Source organism: Narcine bancroftii, chromosome 12 (genome assembly GCF_036971445.1).
Source record: "Narcine bancroftii isolate sNarBan1 chromosome 12, sNarBan1.hap1, whole genome shotgun sequence".
In the NCBI taxonomy this organism is placed as follows: Eukaryota; Metazoa; Chordata; class Chondrichthyes; order Torpediniformes; family Narcinidae; genus Narcine; species Narcine bancroftii.
The window spans coordinates 27,298,058-27,322,486 of NC_091480.1; the positions used below are offsets into that span (position 1 = coordinate 27,298,058).

The following is a 24,429-nucleotide window of genomic DNA, read 5'->3' on the forward strand; positions in this document are numbered from 1 at the left end:
GGTTGGAAACTATCAACTTCCTGGGGCATCAAATCAACAGGCATGGAGCGAAACTCCTGCCTGAAAAGGTAGAGGTCGTTTGGCCAAGCCTCGTAGAGTGAAGGGGTTGCAAGAGTTTGCTGTTATTAACTTTTATCAATGATTCATACTGGCAGCGGCCCATATCATGCGCCCTCTTTTTGCACTCACGGCGGTGAAAGATAAAGAAATTACCTTGGACGATGAGGCTTCGGAAGCATTTCAGAAGGCCAAAGATCCACTGCCCAATGCCACGCTTCTGGTATACCCCAGGCCAGAGGTCCCAACCACTCTCACAGTAGATGCCTCCAGCACAGTGGTAGGGGCATACTGGAGCAATTCATTGAAGGGCAATGGCAGCCCCTGGTCTTCTTTAATAGGCACCTCCAGCCACTTGAACTCAAATACAGTGCCTTTGACCAGGAGCTATTGGCGCTGTACTTGGCCATCAGGCATTTCAGGTATCTTTGGAAGGTCGACAATTCAGGGTCTTCATGAACCATAAACCATTAACCTTCACCTTACATAAAGTGCCTGACGCATGGTCAGCCAGGTGGAATACACCTCTCATACGTGTCTGAGTTCACCACAAACATCCAACACATCACAGATAAGACCAATGTGGTGGCCGACACACTGTCCAGCCCCCACAATCGAGTCCATCCAGGCCCTGTCCCAGGGAATAGACTATTCCGCCCTAGCCAGGGCACAGCAGGAAAACCCTGAGATCCCGGCATACAGAACATCTGGTAACCAGACATGTCTCCACCGGCAAACCCCACCCCATCGTGCCAGCAGCATGGAGGCGGCAGATTTTCGACACTGTGCACAAACTAGCACACACAGCCATCAGAACTTCTGTCAAGATGGTTGTCAGTAAATTCGTCTGGCATGGCCTCTGGAAACAGGAAAGTCAGTGGGCCAAAACTTGCACACTCTGCCAGACATCCAAAGTGCAGACACAAATAAAGCCACTCCCTCCAGACTTTCGAGCCAGTGTGACATAGGTTCACCCATGTCCATATTGACACTGTAGGACTGCTATCGATCTCCCGCAGGGCGAGGTATCTCCTCACCATGATTGACTGCTCCACGAGGTGGCCGGAAGTGGTCCTGCTGGCCGACACAACCACTGAGACCTGGGTGTAGATTCAGAGTCCCGGAGCATACGACCGCTGATAGAGGTACACAGTTCACTTCGGGACTCTGGGCAGCACTGGCCAATTTGCTGGGAAACCAGTTCCACCATACCATGGCTTACCACCCTCACCCTCAAGCAGTTCCACAGGCACCTAAAGGCGGCCTTGATGGCTTAGCTCAAGGAGACGATCTAGGCAGATGAGCTACCCTGGGCCCTCCTGGGGATCCACACCACGCCAAAAGATGACCAAAGCCTCAACAGCCGAGATGGTATACTGCGCGCCGTTGGTGATACCAGGTGAGTTCTTGGCCGCCGCCACGAACTCTTGACCCCACGACCTCATTGACTAAGCTGAGGGAAAGACTGGGTAATCTAGCATCTCAGCAACCTCCACCGCATGGCCAGGCCAAAGCCTATGTCCCCAAAGACTTAAGAGACCTGTGAGTACGTTTTTGTTTGGAGGGGGGCACACTGAACACCTTTGCAACGACTGAATGAGGAGCTGTATAAAGTAGTCAAACACAATGGATCAATAAGTGTGCTGGACATTGACAGTAAGGAAGAGGCTTTCATTATTGACTGCCTCAAACCAGCACATCTGGACATTAGCCAATTCGTCTCCACTCAGCCCCTGCAACGTAAAGGTAGGCCACTGTAAGTGGCAAACAGTGCTCTGATCGGCAGTTCTTTGGTGGGGGGGGGGGGGGGGGGTGGGGGCGCATCATGTAGTAGCCGACGAACTCAGCAATTGTACAAACCCCACAGGGTGCCAACGACCTGTGTCCCAAATGACCACCTGTGTGGCGGTAAACAACAAGCAATGGCAAGAACGCTGAACAATCTGAGGCCGGCGCTGCTGTGACGTCACTCCTGTCGTCAGCAGCAGGGAGGGAATGCAAGCAGAGGTGCCAATTCAATAAATCAGTCTTCATCTTCTTGTGTGTGTGTGTTATTCTTTCCACACTTCACAGGAGCACGCATGCTACGTTATTTAATTTTTTTTTTTAATTTAAATTTAGACATACAGCATGTTAACAGGCCATTTTGGCCCACAAGTCTGTGCCGCGCAATTTACACCTGATTAACCTACACCCTGGGACATTTTTGAAGGGTGGAAGAAAATCGGAGCCCTCGGGGAAAACCCACAATTTAAATTATGTTTTTAACATTTGACAGGAACATTTTCCATTTCTTCTCTTCTATCTCACTGTTTCCCTTATCCTATTTGTACTTCACCCTAATGAGTCATTGTACACTGAAGGGGCAAGAGGTGGTATGACCTGCACAACATTCTGAAGCAATATGGTATCTAACCCCCAAATGCATATGAAAATAAACCCGACACCTCAATGGAAAAAGGATTTGATTCTTTTATTTCTGCATTGCATACATCTTGGAAATCACGTGCAAATTCAGTTTCCTGTATCAAAAAATTCAACAATTACCAGTACCATTTTCTTAAAAAAGAAAAAAACTTTTAAAGATTTGCACCAACATTTTACTAACAGAGGTCATATGTTTAAGTATCACCTAGGGGGATCTGGACACACCTTATTGTTGATATGTTACATTCTTTGTCCAGCTTCCTCTAAGTTGCAGTAAAACTGAAACATTTTATTACTTCAAATGGAACACAAAAGTCTCCAGATGCTGAGATTGTAGTTAAAATGCTAGAGGGACTCAGCGGGTCCAGAGGTGGTAAAGATATGCAGATACTCCATGACTTGCAACCTATGCAACTTGCGTCCATCTGCACGTTCAACCAAAAAAAATTTTAAAAATATAAAATTTACATGGGTCATGTTGTATTTGACAAACTATAACATGGACATAGGGCATGTAAAAGCTAAAATGTACGTACTTACTTTGTTAGTCAGCGTCCCAGGGTCTGAAGGCTGGGTGCAGTCATTGTGATTTCCTGTGTGTATGCATGAGTCTCCAGTTGGCGCATGCATGGTGGGTTTGCGCATTGGAGTTTGGTTGGCACAGGCGCAAGAGTCAAGCACCCTTAACATTAACGATAATGAATTTGTGCCATTAACTCTCGCGCCTGCGCCAACCGAACTTCAAAACAAGAACCCATTGTGCATGCGCCAAAAGACTTGTGCATGTGCACAGGAATCAAGATGAGATGGCCACACCCAGCCTAGGGACGCTGACGAACAAGGTAAACATGGACCAGAATGTGGAAAGATTTGCCAAGGTTGATTGACAAATTCAGGAAGCTTCAAGTTGTTACCGTCAAAAGATGATGAAAAAAATTTGATTAAAAAGTTTGCTTTAAGACTTTGATACTCCTTGCACATGGACAAAATTCCAACTTGCACCCATTTCAAGCTATGGCCGATCATTCGTCCCAATTACGGTTGTAAGTCGGGGAGTACCCGTATAACCAATGGTTCAGGCCTGAGCCCTTTGTCATATACCTTGCTGAGTCCTGCTGAGTTCCTCCAGAATTTTTGTGTTTTTATATTTTACTACTTCAGCCGAGTTTAGTGGACTGTTTGGAGGACAACCAGAAAATCCTGTTCTTGGCGAACATGCATTTCTCAACCTGCACCAATACAACTCATCATTTACCTTTGAACTGTTTATTGAACTGAGCCTTTGTTACACTGGTTGCCAGGATGACCTAAAAAACTGTATGGTAGACATAGGAAGGTGAGCGTCCAATCCTTGATTGATGCCAGGTAAGTGAAGAACTGGCGACTGAACGTATGGATCCAGCAGAGGATGAAGTATAGGAGAGACCTGTGGTAGGTCATGGTTTTTGAGTAACTGTACTTTATTGATTAATTGGTTGCAAAGCAAGTTGGAGCATTCTTAGGAAAGTACTATATAAATGCTAGCTCTTTCTTTTAAGCAATTACTTTCCTTCAAACATTCAAATTTAAATAGTCTGTTACTACGTATTGATCAAAATTAATATTTTTCCAATATTATCAGTTACTGGAACAAAATTATCAGACATTCCAATAACTAACCGATTCATTCCACTGATCATCATTCTTCAACAAAAGCTAACCCAAATCTAAAAAAAACGAGAATATTTCATGTGTCCATTGCACTACACTGTGGCAAAACCTCAAGACAAATTAATAAAATTTCTCCAAGATTAAAAATATTGTAATGATTTCCCTAACTTTATGGACAACAAAAGAATTAATGATTTTCTTGACTAGCTTCCAGAAGACCAGTTTAAATCTCGACTAATATAGCTGACAAATTTAGTTAAATAAGCCTTAACATATATGGTAGCATTAAACACAGTAATAATGATATGATAGTCAGTAGAAATCTGGTTCACAGTTATCCTCAAGGAAGGAAAACTGTCCTCTTCCCAGACAGGCTTGCGCATTGATAGACATCAGTGTGGTTAATTCTTAACCAGAATTGCCCAGCAAGGTAATCACGGCACAGGAATTAGGGATGGTCAATAAATACTAGCCTTGTCAGCGATGCCAACCAATATCCTGTGAATAAATGACTGAGAAAAAGGATGGCCTTCTGGGGCACATCATCCTTTAATGGATCATAACGTGAACCACTGCACTTCCACAATTGTCTGACCTGCTAAATGATTTGATATTTTCCATTTTTATTTTAAATTTCAAGTAGCTGATGTTTTTAATGCCTGAAACCATATGCCACAAGTAATATGATACCTACCTGCCTACTGTTTGGGCCAGAATACAGAAAAACTCCAATGGAACCTGAGTGTCTCTGACGGCCTTGGCAGTAGTTTTCTCCACTTGTTCCCACTGCTCGGCATTGCTACCAACCTCAGTCCCCAAGGCACGGCTCCAGACCCCAGACCCACCCACCCCCCCAAACTTGGGAACAGGTCACTGGAGGCATTTCTCCTTCCTGGGTCAGTTCCTCGCCAGTCCCCAGGATGTGACTTGGTGGGCCGGCCTCTGGCTCCCGCAGGGGCAGCTCTTACCCCTCCCCTTCATTCTCTCTCGCCTTCCGCCGGGGAGCAGGCCTCGGCCGTTTCTTTCCCTTCCCCCCCTCCCTTTTTTTGGGGGGGGGGCCGCCCGCCCTCGTGTCCCTTTGCCCCCAGGCTCCAACACCCACCCGGCTCTTACCTGTCGGGCTTGAATTCGCGGACTCTGGTCAGTCGACACGAATTCGGTCACCAGGCGCAGGCGGGCTGTCGGGATCCGGGAGCGGCACCGCGAACACGCCCGTGCGCGGGGTCTGGGGCCGTGGACGCGCACGCGTACGACGCAGCGGCCGGTGCCGAGCCCGCAAACGGTTGCCATGGCGCCGCAAGTTGAGGGCTCACCAAGTCGTCTGCTCCTGGTGGGAATCTGTACTAACCAAGGGAATAATGGCCGCTCTGAACAGGTGAGGCAGCATCTGTGGCCGGACACTTTTATTCTTTTACTTGTCTGAGGCCATTCAGCCCATTGGGTCAATGTCAGGTATCACATTTCCCTCTTCTTCTTTCCACTCATCCCTATGTGCTCTGTGACTAGTAAGGGATTGCTTAAAGTGGCAGGTGAATGGGGGAATTTAAAAAAAAGGCTCTAGACCCAATTGTTACCACAATATTTCCCTTGAGAAATATTTCCTTTGGAGTCACGAAACCATGCACATAACGAGTCAATCGGGCACGATTAAAACAGTGGTTTTCAACCTTTTTCTACTGCCTTAAGCAATCCCTTATTAGTCACAGAGCACTTAAAGTGGCATGTGTGTGGAAAGAAAAAGGTTGAGATCCTCTGCCCTATTCCCATGATCTTCCCCGAGTCTTCGGCCACTCATAATAATAATGATTTACACGTTAGCACCAATAACATTGGTAGGAGAGTGGATGAGGCCCTGCAATATAAGTTTGGGGAACTAGGTAACTGTAAAGAGTAGATCCTCAAATCTCTGGATTGGTTTTCAGTGTTACAAGCCCACTCAAACAGAAATATAGGTAGCTGAAAGGATGGATAATAGGAATAGTGCATGAGGGTGGTTAGGTTCCTGAACCATTTTTGTAAATAATTTATTGTGAATAAAATCTGGGGAGGGTGAGTCCTGTACAAGCACAGGTTGCAGTTGCAGTAACCACCCAATATCCTTGTGAAGAGGTTTGCTGGTGTGATTGAAACTCCACAATTTTTCACCGATTTTTTTTTCTAAAAATATACTTTAGTCACAATAAATATTTACCAAAAAGAAAACTATTCAGTCTTTTTACACCATAATGCCAGTTATATCTTCGCAATTCTCATCAATGTGCATTGTTAGTATTGTTCTCTCAATACACTGTTATAACCGCCATAGCACCTTGTTTCTCCCCCCTCTGATGGTTGAGGGACTTGCACTCGGTTTCAGCCCCTCATTGCTTTGTAATAGGAGGACTCTAGACTGCGGCTGCAGCAACTCTCAGTGCGTCCCTCAGCATGTACTCCTGCAGCCTGGAATGTGCCAATTGGCAGCATTCCCAGACTGATATTTCAGTTTGCTGAAAGACCAATAGGATTCAGGCAGACCAAACAGTGTCTTTCACCAAATTGATAGTCTTCCAGCAGTTATGGATGTCTGTCTCTGAGTGCATCCCCAGGACGAGTCCATAGATCATAGAGTCCTCTGTCACGCTGCCACTAGGGATGAACCATGACAAGGATCCTTGCATTCTTCTCCACATACTCTTTGTGAATCTGCATTCAGCAAATAAGTTGGCAACAGTCTCCACTACAATCATGGTGGGTGATGTTCTGGTTGTACAGGAAGGATCTAACTGGGAAGGCTACTCTCACCACTAGCCAAGCTGAAACCTAGTGCTTGTTTGTGAGCCCTGGTGATGAGGCATTCTGCCAAATGACCTGTACAGTCTGCTTCAGGAACCATCCTACCAGGTCCATCGTGTCATCGTCTCTCACTTTCTGCAAGACATTCCATGCTGACTACTGCCTGATGGCCTTGTGGTCGAAGGTGTTGTTCTGGAAAAAACTTTTCAGTGAAGGACAGGTGGTGTGGCAAGGTCCAACTGACTGAGACATTGTGCAGCAATGGGGCCAAGCCAATCCTTCGCAACATGTGGGACAGGTATAACCTTAGCACGTAGCTTGGTTCCACACACAGCCTGATGCAGCCACACATGAAAGTGGTCGTCAGAATAGGCGCCTTTTCTCCCATTGTCTGGCAACTTGTATATGGTGCCCCTTCAGACCCTATCCATTTTGGGCCTCCATATGAATTGGAAAAACTGCTCTGGTGACAGCCAGGACAAGGATGAGCCACAGACAGCTGTACCAAGAGAACCTCGCACCTGATGACCAGAATCTTCCCTGTTTTTGAGAGGGAGAGCTGCGCCCACAGACCCAAATTTTGCTGGACCTTTGCGATCTTCTCAGAAAAATTCTTGTTGCACACCTCAGCCCCTCCAAACTAGATCCCCAGCACCTTCAGATAGTCAGATCTGACTGAATGGGATGGTGAACCAGTTGGGCCAATTACCAAAGAGAATTGCTTCACTCTTCTTCAGGTTTACCCTGGCACCCAATGCAGACTCAAAATGTCTGCATACGCTGATCAGTCTTCAGACCAATCGTGTCTCCAAACAGAAGCGGCACTGTCATCCATGTACATTGAGACCTTGACCTGAGTCCCTCCACTGCCTGGCATTGTCACTCCTCTTATGCCCTCATCCTTCCTGATGGATTCAGCAAAGGGCTCTGTGCAGTACACAAATAAGACTGAAAAGAACGGGCAGCCTTGCCTAACTCCATACTTGATCGGGAAGCTATCTGTTTCCCACCCATTAATTCAGACTGCACTACAGATATCTGAGTAGAGCAATTTTATCTAATTCTGGATTCTCTCCCCAAAGTACATTTTGGAGAGCATTTTCATCGTACATGTGTGATATCTGAATGAAAGCCTTCTGGTCAAAATTGACCAGGCAGATATGCCCCCCCACCCGCCCCCCAACTATCCTGCACATAGACAATGCTATCCCTGAGCTGCATGAGGCTTTCAGAATCTTCCTGCCCAGAACTGTGCAGATTTGATCTGGGTGGAATACCTGACCCAGGGCAAACTTGACTCAAGATAAATGAGATAAAAGCTGAAAGTTACACCTGAGCTCCTTTAGTCAAGAGTCAGCTCATTGAGAAAGATCACCATGCTCGAATGTGGAATGTGACCAGATTATACCCAACTCTGGATAAAACCAGATGAACATCATTGAATCAAATTCCCTGAAATGTTTTATTGAAACTCCTTATGGTTTCAAAAATATATGATAAGCGCAGTTCTATTGTTATTTTCTGAAATTCAAGCCCATGGATACATATTGTATAATTTCAATTAAAATAATTTGCTATAATCAAGGTTACATAACACCTTTGGTTATAACTGCCATTTTATGTTAGGGTATAAAAATGCCAGTTTTTAGTTTAATTTAGGCTATATATACATGAATAAGTAGGTCAAATTCACTTTTTAATTCCATTGAAAATTTGTGAAATGATTTTTAAAGATATTTGGCTTTTTAAGTTGATAGTTAATAAGATTTTAAGTATATATTTGGTGTGGTGATGTATAGTGCATGGACTAGTCATGTCATTCTTTGTGAATAGGTCTCAGTTTCAATTTTGGTTAATAAAGCTTTTGCAAAACACCTTTGGGCATCTTGCTCTGTTAAATACATATAAATATAGTTTGTGGTTGGAATGATTGATGGTGTCTTTTTCTTGCCCACAATTAGACTCGGCGTCAGAACAAATCTAATCGGGGCATTAGGGTAACTGCGGTGGTGAGGGGGATGACGACGCACGAACTACCATTCGTGGTAGTTTCGTGTTCTGTTCGTGTTCAGATGGGGGGGCACAATAACTCATTTTGGGGGCTTGGGCCATGAATGCCCGCCCACACCATACCATGATGCCGACCCTGCCCATAATACTCTTTGAACATAGCTACAATTCTGAGCTCTGGGCCTTTTTCTCTTGTAGGTGTGTCCATTAATAGTATGCAATACTTTAAAATGTACTGTGACCGGGGTGTGGCATAGATAGTTAACATAACTTCAAGACATTAGAATTTTATAAATAGATCCTAGTTGGTTAATATTTTTAATGCCTCTCTGCCATGCTCCACATTTCATATTTTATTTACTGACTTTGACCTTACTTTCCAGTCTGATCCTTATTACCACTGATTTCCCTGGTGACCAAGCATCAGTCTTTAATATGCTTAATGACTCAAGTTCCTGCCAATCAATTGGAATAGAAAAATCCAAAAATTCACAATGGTCTGACAGAAGAAATTCTTTCCCAATCTCAGTTCTAATGGGCAACCTGAAACCACTTAATAAGGGAAATATCTTCACAATATCTAACCTGTCAAACTCCTTCAGAACCTTTATGTTTCATTAGGTAATGTTGTATTCCTTTAAATTCCACTGGATCCAGGCTCAATTTACTTAATCATTCCTTATAAAAACAACTCCTTCATCCCAGGAATAAATCTAATGGATCTTCTCTGCATAACATCACATTTCCTCATAATTTAATCATACAATATTCTTTAGCAGACCTCTTGTGTCCTCCTAGCAATCTAGTTTTATACCTATCATTGAATTGGCAGCTAATTTGGACATAGTACATTGAGTATTTTTGTCTGAGTCATGAATAAAAATTGGAAATAGTCAAGGCACCTGCAGCACACCGTCAGTTATAGCTGAAAGTGACTTTGTTCTATAGCATGTTTTCTGTTTGTTATCCAGTCCATGTTAATACTATGTTTTCAACTATTAGCGATAGATAAAAGATTTTATGTGGCACTTTATCAAATGCCTTTTGGAAATCAAAATACACACCTCCATTGGCTCTCTTTTATCTAATTGATTATCATTTCTTCAAAAGTCTCCAATAATTATGTTAAGTAACCATGTCAACCTTATCTCATTATATGATTACTAATTGCACTCGGTTAATAATTAGCATTAGGCCAGGCCAACTTTTTCTATACACCTGTGTTTTCTTTTTCCATATTTTCCTGAATTAATGGGGTTACGCTAGTGATTTCAAATCCACAAGGACATTTTCAGTATTCCTGGGGAGTTTGGAAAATCATTACTGATGCCCCATTTTCTCAGTAGCCACTTTGTTTTAGAACCATAGGATGGAAGCCATCGGGTCCAGGGGATTTGTTGCTTTTTGGTTCTACCAGTTTTTCTTCATTGATAATGACCATTCCTTCCTTTTTGCCCTCTTATTTCTGAATATTTGTACGTTATTGTTAATCATTTTGTTGATAATATCTTTCATAAAAAAAGGGTCAGGAAGACAATGTTGATTAAAGCAACAATTGTTGTTGTGTGTCATCTATATCAATGATCTGAAAGATAATCTGGTAAATTGGATTAGCAAGTTTGCAGATAACACCAAGATTGGAGGTGTTGTGGACAGCGAAGAAGGTTTTCAAAGCTTGCAGAGGGATCAGGATCAGTTGGAATGATGGCTGAAAAATGGCAGATGGCATTTAATGCAGACAAATGTGGGGTGTTGGAATTGGGAAGGACAAACCAAGAAAAGACATACATGGTAAATGGTAGAGCACTGAGGAGTACGGTAGAACAGAGGGATCTGGGAATACATAATTCCATGAAAGTGGCAACACAGGTGGATAGGGTTGTAAAGAGAACTTTTGGCATACTGACCTTTATAAATCAAAATATTGAGTATAGGAGTTAGGATGTTATGGTAAAGTTGTATAAGACATTGGTGAGGCCAAATTTGGAGTATTGTGTCTAGTTTTGGTCACCTAATACAGGAAAGATATCAACGATAGAAAGAGTGCAGAGAAGATTTACTAGGCTGTTGCGCAAACTTCAGGAACTGAGTTACAGGGAAAGGTTAAACAGGTTAGGACATTATTCCCTGGAACATAGAAGAATGAGGGGTGATTTGATAGAGGTATATAAAATTATGAGGGGGGTAGATAGAGTAAATATAGATAGGATTTTTTTTCACTGACGGTGGGTGAGATATAAAGGGGACAAGTTTAGGGGGAACTTCTTCACGCAGGGAATAGTGGGAGTGTGGAACGAACTGCCAGCAGAAGGGGTGAATGTGGGCTAAATTTTAACATTTAAGAAGAATTTGGACAGGTACATGGATAGGAAAGGCATGGAGGGCAATGGACTGGGTGCAGGTCAGTGGGACTAGGAAAAAAAATGGATCTAGACAGACTAGAAGGGCCGAAGGTGCCTGTTTCTGTGCTGGAGTGTTCTATAGTTCTGTGACTCAAATTGGAATTGTGAAGTAGAAGATCTGTTAAAAGAATCATCAAGCTGAATGATAATAATTAAAAATAAGAAGCAACATAATCCTTCCTTCATTTCTTGAATAGGCTGATAGCTGCCATACAGATCTGGAGTTATATTCACTTTTAAGGATGTTAAACCCCTGATGCCTCCTCTTTACTATTGTTATTTTGTCAGCAGCATACTGATCTTTTATGGAGACCATGTAGTGATGCTTCCTTTATTGTAATAAAAAAAACCTTCAATTCTTTTATAACAACTATGTTAGCTTCAGTACTCACTCACCACATCGTGCAGGCATCCGCTTTGAATCTACTCTTAGCTGCAACAACTCACCTCTGACCCATTCAGGTGGTCAGGATCATCACTAGGACTCAATCATTATATCCCCTTTCCTTGAGATGTTTAATCTAGCAACACGACACACTAATACAGTATTAATCGAGTCCACGCTGCTGAAGATCCAGCTGCGCTGGGTGGGTCACGTCTCCAGAATGGAGGACCATCGCCTTCCCAAGATCGTGTTACATGGCGAACTCTCCACTGGCCACCTTGACAGAGGTGCACCAAAGAAAAGGTACAAGGACTGCCTAAAGAAATCTCTTGGTGCCTGCCACATTGACCACCGCCAGTGGGCTGATAACGCCTCAAACCGTGCATCTTGGCGCCTCACAGTTTGACGGGCAGCAACCTCCTTTGAAGAAAACCACAGAGCCCACCTCACTGACAAAAGGCAAAGGAGGAAAAACCCAACACCCAACCCCAACCAACCAATTTTCCCTTGCAACCGCTGCAATCGTGTCTGCCTGTCCCGCATCGGACTTGTCAGCCACAAACGAGCCTGCAGCTGACGTGGACTTTTTACCCCCTCCATAAATCTTCGTCCGCGAAGCCAAGCCAAAGAATTTCAATGTAAACACAAACCAGCAGCACAAACTTTTTTAAGTGCGCAGTTCCTTTTTTAAAGATTCGGTCTCTCAGGTGCTTTGACAATGCATGTAGATCTTCTTAACACGGGTGCTTGTGTCAGCTCTGCTGGTCCATCTCCTTTGTGGATGGTGGCAGGAGGCTGGAGTCATTGCACAGGAAGAAGAATCTTTACTACATTTGAGCCTGCAGTTGAGGAGAAGGAGCCTGAAATTCCCGAAAAGAATGAGGTCTATGTCGTGTGAGTATGTGGTTTGCCATGGTCATGTACACTAGAGAAAATTACTCCTTTTTGTTTAGAGAGCGATTTTCAAAATGTGGTGTGTGGTGTGCAGTTCACATCCTCTAAAGATGGCCGTTCAAGTGGTGAAGCTTATATGCATTTAGATAATGCTAAAAGCTTCAAAAAAGCTTTGGAAAAAGACAGGAAATACATGGTATTGAGATGGACTGGGTGTAGAGTGTGTCGAAAGAATCAAAGGCTTGTTGATCCAAACCAAGGCTTTTATTAACTTGAAGACTGGAGCGTATCACATGTAGGTTGACCAGTCCAGAATGACCTGGTCTGGCTAGGAGCAACCCTTTAAGACCTGTCAGTAGACATGGCTATGCTTTCAGCCAATCACAGTCATCCTACACTACAATCTGTACATATACACATTGGTGATAGAGTCTGTACTTTCACATTCACCCTTCTTTGTGGATGGAGGGCTGTAAAAAAAAAAGAAAAAAAAAGGGCCCGGTGGAGATTAGGGGCTGTACCAGTCAGGGGACTTGACCATCCGGCGTGACCACCGTGATGCCGGGATTGGGGTCACTGGAGTCATGTTACCGGCAGGCTCGTTGGGTGTGGCCACTGCTTTGCTCAATTCCCCAATGGCGTTGTCAACAGTCTGGCCTGAGCTGGTGGGGTGGTGCTGGTCCCTCTGTTCAAGCACATGACCTGGGGGAGAAGGATTTGGGGGAGGTTGGGTTGGAAGCACTGCTGGGCCTGATCCGGCTTGGGCTAGCTCCCTTAACGAGACTGTGTCCTTCCACCCGTCTGGGTACTCAATGTAGGCATAATGTAGGTTCGCATGGAGCAGAGTCACTCGGTCAACCAAGGGGTCGTTCTTTGAGTACCGGACATGGCATCACAGGAGGACCGGCCCGGGAACCATGAGCCACGCTGGTATGGTTGTTCATGATTCGGATTTCCTCGGGAAAGAAAACATCCATTCATGGGGGTTGGCATTAGTCGTGGTGCATAGGAGGGAGCGGATGGAGTGTAGGGCACTAGTGAGCACGTCCTGCCAGCGAGAGGTGGGGAGACCTTTGGACCGGAGGGCAAGTGTAACCGCTTTCCAGACAGTGGCATTCTCTCTTTCGACCTGTCCATTACCACATGGCTTATAGTTGGTGGTCCTGCTTGAAGCAATACCACGCACCAGAAGATACTGCCGCATCTCCGCGCTCATAAATGAGGACCCTGTGTCACTGTGGATGTAACTGGGGTACCCAAAGATGGCGAAGATGCTGTGCAGGGCCTCTATGAATGAGGAGGTGGTCATGTCTGAGCAGGGCACAGCAAACAGGAAATGGGAGTACTCGTTGATGGCTGTAAGGATGTAGGTATTACAGTTGGTCAATGGTAGGGACCCCTTGAAGTCCACGCTGAGATGCTTAAAGGGGCTGGTGGCTTTGATGATGTGGGTGTTCGCCAGACGGAAGAAGTGGGGCTTGCACTTAGTGCACACCGGGCAGGCTCGGGTCATGGAGCGAATTTCCTCGACCATGTAGGGCAGGTTGCAAGCTTTTGACAAAGTGCATGAACCTAGTGACCCCTGGATGACAGAGATCCTTGTGGAGTTTCTGCAGCCTGTCCAATTGTATGTTGGCGCAAGTCCCCCTGGAGAGCGCATCTGGCGGGTTGTTGAGTTTACCAGGCCAATACAGTATGTCATAATTAAAGGTGGAGAGTTCGATTCTCCACCTGGCGATTTTGTCATTCTTGATCTTACCTCACTGGGTATTGCTAAACATGAAAGGAGACCGCGTTTGGTCGGTCAGCAGTGTAAAGCGCCTGCCAGTGAGGTAGTGTCTCCAACGATGTACTGCTTTGACTATGGTCTGGGCCTCCTTCTCAACAGAGAAGTGACCGCTCTCAGGACCCTGGAGGGTTCTGGAGAAGAAGGCTACCGGCTGGCCGGCCTGGTTCAGAGTGGCTGCCAGTGCAAAGTCGGATGCATCGCTCTCGACTTGGAACAGAATGGACTCGTCAATGGCGTACAGCTTTGCAGTGGCGATGTCCGATTTGAGGCGGTCGAAAGGTGCTCTGGCTTCAGTTGACGGGGGAAGGAGGTGGTCTTGATGAGTGGCTGTGCCTTGTCAGCATAGTGTGGAACCCATTGAGCACAGTAAGAGAAAAAGCCCAGGCAGTGTCTGAGTGCCTTCTGGGTGTGGAGGTGGGTTGGGCAAGTCCATGAGGGAACGCATGCGGCCAGGGACTGGCATTACCATCCTGTTCTCCACCACGCAACCTAGAATTGTGAGCCGATTGGTCCGGAAGAATGACTTGTCGAAATTGTAGGTCAAATTCAGCCGAATTGCAGTCTGAAAAAATTTCTCAAGGTTGGCATCATGATCCTCCATGTCATGGCCGCAGATGGTGACATTGTCCAGAAACAGGAAAGTAGCAGTCAGCCCGTCTGGTCCACCATCCGGTCCATTTCCCACTGGAAGAACGTGACGTCATTCGTGACCCCAAAGGGTACCCTGAGGAATTGATACAGCCGCCCATTCGCTTCGAAAGCCGTGAAAAGTCGGTCTTCTCAGCGGATCGGGATCTGGTGATAGGCCGAACGCAAGTCAGTGGTGAAGAATATGCGGTATTGGGCGATCTGATTCACCACATCCGTGATCCGTGGAAGTGGGAACGCATCCAGAAGCGTGAAGCGATTGATTGTCTGGCAGTAGTCAACCACCATCCGCGGCTTCTCCCTGTTTTTAACAACCACTACCTGGGCCCTCCATGGACTCGAGCTAGGTTCGATAATACCCTCGTCCAGCTGTCTGTGCACCTCGCTTGAGATAAGTTTCCTGTGTTCATAACTATATTGCCGGCTTTTGGTGGCCACAGGCTTCCAGCCAGGGGTGAAATTTGCGAAGAGCGCTGGCGGAGCAACTTGGAGGGTGGAGAGACTACAGGTGAGGCCCCTGGGTGCGGGGGGGGGCGGGTGGCTCGGGCTGCCACTGACTGGAGGCTTCTGGAGTGGAGTGGTTACAGACAGAGAGTGGAGCGTGAGGCCCCCCCATAGTGCAGGGAAACAGTTTGAAACTGGCACTGAAAGTCCTGTCCCAGCAGTGCAGGGGAGCACAGTTGGGGAAGGACTAATAGTTTGAAGTCTGTGAGCGTGATGCCCTGGACTTTCAGGGTCTCCACACAATACCCCTTTACCCTGGTCATTCTGGACTGGTCGGCCAACATGTGATACGCTCCAGTCTTCTAGTTAATAAAATTGTAGAGCGCATCGAAAGAATCAAAGGTTTGTTGATCCAAAGCAAGGCTTTTATTAACTAGAAGACTGGAGCGTATCACATGTAGATTGACCAGTCCATTATGACCTGGTCTGGCCAGGAGCAACCCTTTAAGACTTGCCAATGGGCGTGGCTACGCTCTCAACCAATCACAGTCATGCTACACTACAATCTGTACATATACACATTGGTGATAGAATCTGTATTATCATACTGGGTTCTGAAGCATCGTGGTTCCAATCATTCTGATATATCCAATGACAGTACAGTCGGACTCTTAGGGCTTCCATTTGGCTGCAGTAAGGAGGAAATTGTTCAATTTTTTACAGAGTTGCCAAATAGGATAACTTTGCCGATGGACTACCAGGGGAGAACCACAGGGGAGGCTTTCATGCAGTTTGCTTCAAAGGAGATAGCAGAAAAAGCATTGGGGAAACATAATGAAAGAATAGGGCACAGGTATAATGAGATATTTAAAAGCAGCAGAAGTGAGGTCAGACCATTCTATGATCCACCAAAGAGGCTGATGGAACAGAGACTAGGCCCATATGACTGCCCAATGGGACGAGGTGGTAATCTTGGTGCTGGTCCCCAACGAGGTGTGTATATAATCGAATGTGCTAAGGAGGTGGTTATGGTGGTGGATATGGCAAGTATAATGATTACAATGGATATGATAACTATGGTTATGGGGGTGATGAGTACGATGGGCCTGGTGTGATGAGAGGCAACGGAGGTATGGGTAACCATGGATATGGTTGAGCTGGAGATGCCAGCTCAAGCTATCTGTGAGGACACTTTGTGCACATGTGGGGTCTGCCATTTCAGGGCATTGGAGGATGATGTTGCTCATTTCTTCTCCCTTCTGAATCCCCCTCATATTCACCTAGAGAATGGGAGTACTGGTTGAGCTCCAGGGGAGGCTGATGTCAAATTTGCAACACATGAAGATGCAGTCACTGCTATGTCTAAGAATAAAGCTCATATGCAGCATCGCTACATTAAACTGTTCTTTAACCCTTTCTTCCACTCCTGGTACCATATGATGTTTCTTTTATTGAAGTAAATAAAATTGGGTTCTTTTATAACAACTATATTAGCTACAGTACTCACTCACAACCTTATGGAAGCATCCATTTTGAATTACTACTCCTAGCTGCAGCAACTTGTCTACGACTCCCTCTAGTGGTCAAGATTATCAATAGCACTCTATCATTACATATGTCAAAAGTCTTCTCTAAGATCTCACCAACATTGTCTGCTTCCACAAATAGATTACCTTTTTGTTTCTATTAGGTCCCACTCTTCCCTTAGCTATTCGATCTCTTCATCAAATAATCTGGGGTTTTTTAAATTTTAGCTTGCAGTAATTTTTCATGTTCTCTCTTAGTTTTCCTGATTTCTCTTTCAATTTCACTTTAATATTTTCTATGTATATCTCTGAAAGCTTTCTGCTGTATCAGTGGCCTCACGAGGGTTGGTGTCACTCGGTGCAGTAACTCATGGTGTAACCCCCCCCCACCATGTACCAAATGTGCAAGTGTACCGAGCATAGAAATAATAAACAGGTGTGTGTTCATTGTATGTCTGGGGTGGCAGTGGCATTGAGCAGGGTTGGGGGCATAGCGGTGGCACTGAGCTGGTGGGGTGGCAGTGGTGCTGAGCAGGGGGAGTGGCAGCAGTGCTGAGTGGAGGGGAAGTGGCGGCAGTGCTGAATGGGGTGGGGAGTGATGGGACAGACATTTTGATGTCACTCCCTCTGATGGTGTCACTCCCTCTGATGGTGTCACCCAGTGCAGTCCGCTCCCCCTGCACACCCCTGATGATGCCAGTGTCCTGTATTAAGCTCTTGGTTGATCACATGAATTTCATTTTTTCTTTGTTACCATCTTTGCACTTCATCCTCCAAAGGATCTAAATTTGGCAGTGTCATCCTTTCACTTTGTGTAAAATGTTTATCTTAATCCTCATAATCCCCATTTAAATGCTCCCATTGTTTTGAGAATTATATACTTTAAGGTCTTCGATGCACTTTTGCTAAAACAAAGACACCTACATCAGACTACTATTTATTGACTGCAGCACAGCTTTTAATACAACAATTTCAAACAAACTAATCCCCAAGCTACAGTATATGACCTTGGTCTCAGCACCCCTTTCTGCAATTCGATTCCTATCTTGCAATCAATGAGGATTGATGACAGCACCTCCTCCACAATCATCCTCAATACTGCAGCACCCCAAGGATGAGTACTCAGTCTTCCACTATTTGCCCTGTACACCCACGACTGCTGGCCAAACACAGCACCGACTCCATCTATAAATTTGTGGATCATACCACCGTTGTAGGCAGGTATCTAACAATAACAAAGCAGAGTACAGAAGATAGATGGAGGGATATATTGCTTGGTGCAGGACAATAACCTCAACGTAATGTCAGAAAGACTAAAGAGCTACATATTCATTTCCAGAAGAAAGAAGAATCTCACTTCATGGTCCACATCCATGGTGCTGAGAAAGTAAACAGCTTCAGGTTCCCTGAGAAGCCTGCGGAAATTTGGCATGTAACCAGTATCCCTTAACAACTTCTAAAGTTGCACCATTTCATGATACAGGAACTGCTCCACCCAAGACCGCAGGAAACAGCAGAGGTTATGAACATAGCTCAGTCCTTCATACATGCACACCTGTCCCACTATCTGTGACACTATCTGTAACTTCTGCTGCCTTGGAAAAGTAGCCAACATTAATAGACTCATTGCACTGTTACAAGCTCAGATCTGGGAATACAGATACATTGTTCCCTGAAGGTGGCATAAAGAAAGGTTTTGGCATCTTAGCATTTATAAATCAAAGTCTTGAGTATAGGATTTGAGATGATATGTTGAAGTTGTTTAAGACATTGCTGAGGCCAAATTTGGAAAGTTGTATGCAGTTCTGGGTGCCTAATTACAGGAAGGATATCAATAAGATTGAAAGAGTGCAGAGAAGATTTACTAGGATATTGCTGGCTCTTCATGAGTTGAGTTACAGGGAAAGATTAAACAGGTTAGGATTTCATTCCTTGAAGAAGAATGAGGGGAGATTTGATTGTGGTTTACAAGATTATGAGAGGTATAGACAGAGTGTATGTGAGCAGGCTTTTCCATTTAGATTGGGGGAAAAATATGCGAGGTCATAGTTTTAAGATGAAAGGGGAAAGGTTTAGGGGGAGCATTAGGGGGAATTTCTTCACTCAGAGAGTGGTGGGAGAGTGGAATGAGCTTCCATCTGATGTGGTGAATGCGGGCTCGATCTTGTGTTTTAAGAATAAATTGGATAGGTACATGGATGGGAGAGGTCTGGAGAGTTATGGAATGGGATCGTCAGCAGGACTAGCGAGAGGATGGTTGGCACAGACTAGAGGGGCCAAATGGCCTGTTTTCTGTGCTGTAAACATCCTATGGCCATAATCTTTCTCATCTTGTTTGCAGGATCTCACACTTTATATACTTATGCTGCTGGTATTGATTTGACCACAGTAGTTCAGTGACATCCCCTCCACACCCCCACCCCCTCACTCTCCAGCATGTTTTGCTCAACATGGTGGTATACTTGATCCTGGTATTGGCAGATATGCAATTACCTCTGCGATAATAATTCAGTCTGAAGGTTGATACTGGTGTGATGGATCTATTCAAATCAGCGTTATTATAGTTTCTTTAATCCCTTTGCCATCAGGTTCCTGAATGAACAAGGAACCACAGACACTGCCTCACTTTGACTTTTCCTTGCACCATTTTTATTTATTTTATAAGCTGGTTGACATAAATGTTTGCACTATCTTGCAGTTGCAAAACAACAAATTTTATGAATGTTCTTGACAATAAATTCTGATTCAGATTAATTTCTCTTTACCTGATCTTCATTGAAGGGATGAAAATTAAAGAAAAACGATTGAAACTTGAAATCTGCAACAATAAAAGAAAATACTGAAAAACTTCATCAGGTCAGGCAGCATCAGTGGAAAGAGAAACAGTCTACATTTTGGTCTGTAGCTATTTGTCTCAACAGGGAATTATTAAAGAATAGTTAATGTTCTGTGTGATTTGAGAAACCCAAACTGACCAAACCCTTCACCCCTGAAGATTTATTTCTTGTTCCTGAGAAACCACTGTACGCACTCCATCTCATGTGGGACCTTAGGTGTCAGATTACCTACTGAGAATTTTGAACCTCAGTTAAGTCATTGTTGAACTTCCATTAAAAAGTGGTTGTCAGCTGAAGTGTATGAGGGAAATCAATGCACTAAACCTTTGGGTGTTTGAGAGATGGTTTCAGGGAGCCAAATAAGAATATAAATGCAGTATGTGTATGTCTGCCCTGACATGAAGAAGGTGTGTAGGTTCTACTATATATCATATTCATAATCACAGTGACATCTGGAGTTACTTCATGTTGTTACGGTCAGTCTATTATAATGTAGAGGCAGGTTCACCAGCAAGAGGGATAACAGCAAAACCAGTACATGCTTTTCAGTTGTGACTGTCCTTCAACAGTTTCAATGGAATCAAGTTATAACTCAAAATTCAAATTTATTGTCAGAGTACATAGATGACATTCCGTTTTTCTTTGGGCCAAGCAGAATTTCTAATTACCAGTAACTGTAAACTGTACTCAAAGAAAGAAAGAACAGGAAACAAACTGGCTGCACAAATGCAGATATATAAATATACAGTAATAAATAATGAGCAAACTATGAATCCTTAAATGAGTCTGTGAATGAGCCTTTTATTCAGAGGTCTGAAAGTTGAGGAATAGCAACTATTCCTAAACCTGGTGGTACGAATTCTGTGGCATCTGTACCTCTTTCCTGATGGCAGCAGAGCATATCCTTGGTGGTGTAGATCCTTGATAATTGATGCTGCTCTTGACAGCAATGTTCCATGCGATATTCTTGGTGGTTGGGTGAGTTTTGCATGTAATATACCGGGCTCCTCTGTAGTTGTTTAAAATTATAATTGGAAACAAAATAAGTTGAAGAAGCTTTTGTCTTATTTGCATTTTCTATCATAAATCCTAATAGTGTGTAATAACAAAACAGGAGGATGCACAATGGGATGGAAGCAAAGATGATTTGGTTGCTGGATATGATAATATTATAAACTAACTGGCAAAGATATTGTAGGGAAAATTTGTTACCTGGAGGATAATGGATAGGCCAGTTAGCAACACCTGCTGATTCTAATTGATCATTTATTTTGATGAATGATCTACATCCTTCCTTCATTGCAAGAGGAAGCTATGGAGAGAGTGCAGAGGAGATTTACCAGGATGTTGCCTGGATTGGAGAATGTGTGTTTTTTTTATTTTTTTTTCACACTCGCCTTCCCAAGATCGTATTATATGGCGAGCTCTCCACTGGCCACCGTGACAGAGGTGCACCAAAGAAAAGGTACAAGGACTGCCTAAAGAAATCTCTTGGTGCCTGCCACATTGACCACCGCCAGTGGGCTGATAACGCCTCAAACCGTGCATCTTGGCGCCTCACAGTTTGGCGGGCAGCAGCCTCCTTTGAAGAAGACCGCAGAGCCCACCTCACTGACAAAAGGCAAAGGAGGAAAAACCCAACACCCAACCCCAACCAACCAATTTTCCCTTGCAACCGCTGCAATCGTGTCTGCCTGTCCCGCATCGGACTGGTCAGCCACAAACGAGCCTGCAGCTGACGTGGACTTTTTACCCCCTCCATAAATCTTCGTCCGCGAAGCCAAGCCAAAGAAGAAGATAAACCATATTGACCAAGATACATACAGACATTTTTCTTCTTAAATATATACAGTGTCGTTTTCTCCCCTTTTTCCCCCCTCCCTTCCCTCCCTCCCTCACTCCCTTTCCCATTTATTTAAAGTTCAAACTATAAAATACATTAAACCCGTTAAACAATGTTGTCACTTAATAAAAATAAACAAGAAATTTTACTGAGTCAGTTCTTTTCATTATCTTCTCCTTCTGTCATTTTAGGTGGTGGAAGTCCATGGTAGGATTTCTCTATTGTGTTTCATGTATGGCTCCCATATTTGTTCGAATATTGTAATATTATTTCTTAAATTATATGTTATTTTTTCTAATGGAATACATTTATTCATTTCTATATACCATTGTTGTATTCTCAAGTTATCTTCTAATTTCCAGGTTGACATAATACATTTTTTTGCTACAGCTAGGGCTATCATAACAAATCTTTTTTGTGCTCCATCCAAATCGAGTCCAAATTCTTTGTTTCTTATATTACTTAGGAGGAAGATCTCTGGGTTTTTTGGTATATTGCTTTTTGTGATTTTATTTAATATCTGGTTTAGATCTTCCCAAAATTTTTTCACTTTCTCACATGTCCAAATTGCATGAATTGTTGTTCCCGTTTCCTTTTTACAGCGAAAACATCATTCTGATACTGTTGGGTCCCATTTATTTAACTTTTGAGGTGTAATGTATAGCCTGTGTATCCAGTTATCTTGTATCATGCGTAACCTCATGTTTATTGTATTTCTCATAGTTCCGGAGCATAGCTTCTCCCATGTTTCATTCTTTATCTTTATGTTTAGATCTTGTTCCCATTTTTGTTTAGTTTTACCATTTGTTTCCTCGTTCTCCTTTTCTTGCAGTTTGATGTACATGTTTGTTACAAATTTTTTGATTATCATTGTGTCTGTAATCACATATTCAAAGCTGCTTCCTTCTGGAATCTCAGTCTGCTTCCCAATTTGTCCTTTAAGTAGGTTTTCAGTTGATGATATGCAAACATTGTACCATGAGTTATTCCATATTTGTACTTCATTTGTTCAAAGGATGATAATTTATTTCCTGAAAAACTATTTTCTATTCTTTTGATCCCTTTTATCTCCCATTCTCTAAAGGAAAGGTTATCTATTGTAAAAGGGATTAGCTGATTTTGCGTCAATATTAGTTTTGGTAGTTGGTAATTTGTTTTATTCCTTTCTACATGAATCTTCTTCCAAATTTTGAGCAGATGGTGCAATACCGGTGAATTCCTACATTGTACCAATTTTTCATCCCATTTATATAGTATATGTTCAGGTATCTTCTCCCCTATTTTATCTAGTTCTAATGTGGTCCAATCTGGTTTTTCCCTTGTTTGATAAAAATCTGATAGGTATCTTAATTGTGCAGCTCTATAATAATTTTTAAAGTTTGGTAGTTGTAAGCCTCCTTGTTTGTACCATTCTGTTAATTTATCTAGTGCTATCCTCGGTTTCCCCCCTTTCCATAAAAATTTCCTTATTATTTTCTTTAACTCCTTGAAGAATTTCTCTGTTAGGCGTATTGGTAATGACTGAAATAGGTATTGTATCCTTGGGAAAATGTTCATTTTAATACAGTTTATCCTTCCTATCAGTGTTAGTGGTAAGTCTTTCCAATGCTCTAAGTCGTCTTGTAATTTTTTCATTAATGGATTGAATTGAGTTTATATAGATGGCCGAAGTTTTTATTTATTTGTATACCTAGGTATCGCATTGCTTGTGTTTGCCATCTAAATGGCGATTCTTTCTTAAACTTTGTGATATCCGCATTATTCATTGGCATTGCTTCACTTTTATTTGCGTTGATCTTGTACCCCGACACTTCTCCATATTCCTTCAATTTCCTATGTAATTCTTTTATTGATATTTCTGGTTCTGTTAAGTATATTATAACGTCATCTGCAAATAGACTGATTTTATATTCCTTCTCTTTTATTTTTATCCCTTTTATTTTAGTTCTGCTAGTGGTTCTATAGCTAACGCAAACAGTGAGGGAGATAGTGGACATCCCTGCCTTGTTGATCTGCTTAAGTTAAATTGTTTTGATATATATCCATTTACTGTCACTTTCGCCCATGGCCCCTTATATAATGCTTTAATCCAATTAATATATTTCTCTGGTAAGCTGAATTTTTGTAGTACTTTGAATAAATAATTCCATTCTACTTTGTCAAAGGCCTTCTCTGCGTCTAAAGCAACCGCTACTGTTGGAGTTTTATTTCCTTCTACTGCATGAATTAAGTTAATGAACTTACAGATATTGTCCGTTGTTTGTCTTTTTTTAATAAATCCAGATTGGTCTAGATTTACTATTTTTGGTACATAGTCAGCTAATCTGTTTGCTAATAGTTTAGCTATTATCTTATAATCTGTGTTAAGTAAAGTTATTGGCCTATATGATGCTGGTGCAAGTGGGTCTTTCCCTGTCTTTGGTATTACTGTAATTATTGCTGTTTTGCATGAATCTGGTATGCTTTGTGTTTTATCAATCTGGTTGATTACTTCCAGAAGGGGAGGAATTAATAAGTCTTTAAATGTTTTATAGAATTCTATTGGGAATCCATCCTCTCCTAGTGTTTTATTGTTCGGTAGTTTTTTTATTATCTCCTGTAATTCTTCTATTTCAAATGGTTTTACTAATTTATTTTGGTCCTCTGTATGTAATTTCGGTAGTTCAATTTTAGTTAGAAATTCATCTATTTTGTCTTCTTTCCCTTCGTTTTCAGTTTGATATAGTTACTCGTAGAATTCCCTGA

The 24,429-nt window shown here is 43.2% G+C and overlaps 2 protein-coding genes and 1 pseudogene across 7 annotated transcripts in view; 2 read left to right on the forward strand and 1 right to left on the reverse strand.

Moving 5' to 3' along the window:
* LOC138746518 (actin-related protein 2/3 complex subunit 1A-B) overlaps window positions 1–5,371 on the reverse strand; it is a 50,423-nt gene extending 45,052 nt beyond the window's left edge. For both annotated transcript variants that reach the window (XM_069904751.1, XM_069904752.1), the window contains exon 1: window positions 5,248–5,371. The gene's annotated coding sequence lies outside the window, so the exon portion shown is untranslated. The remainder of the gene's footprint in view (window positions 1–5,247) is intronic.
* A 34-nt stretch (window positions 5,372–5,405) lies between these two features.
* LOC138746517 (mesothelin-like protein) overlaps window positions 5,406–24,429 on the forward strand; it is an 82,846-nt gene continuing 63,822 nt past the window's right edge. For 3 of the 5 annotated variants that reach the window (XM_069904747.1, XM_069904749.1, XM_069904745.1), the window contains exons 1-2: window positions 5,406–5,509; window positions 19,786–19,860. The gene's annotated coding sequence lies outside the window, so the exon portion shown is untranslated. The remainder of the gene's footprint in view (window positions 5,510–19,785; window positions 19,861–24,429) is intronic. The other 2 variants (XM_069904750.1, XM_069904746.1) reach the window with 2 other exon arrangements.
* LOC138746588 (heterogeneous nuclear ribonucleoprotein H3 pseudogene) lies at window positions 15,955–16,938 on the forward strand (annotated as a pseudogene).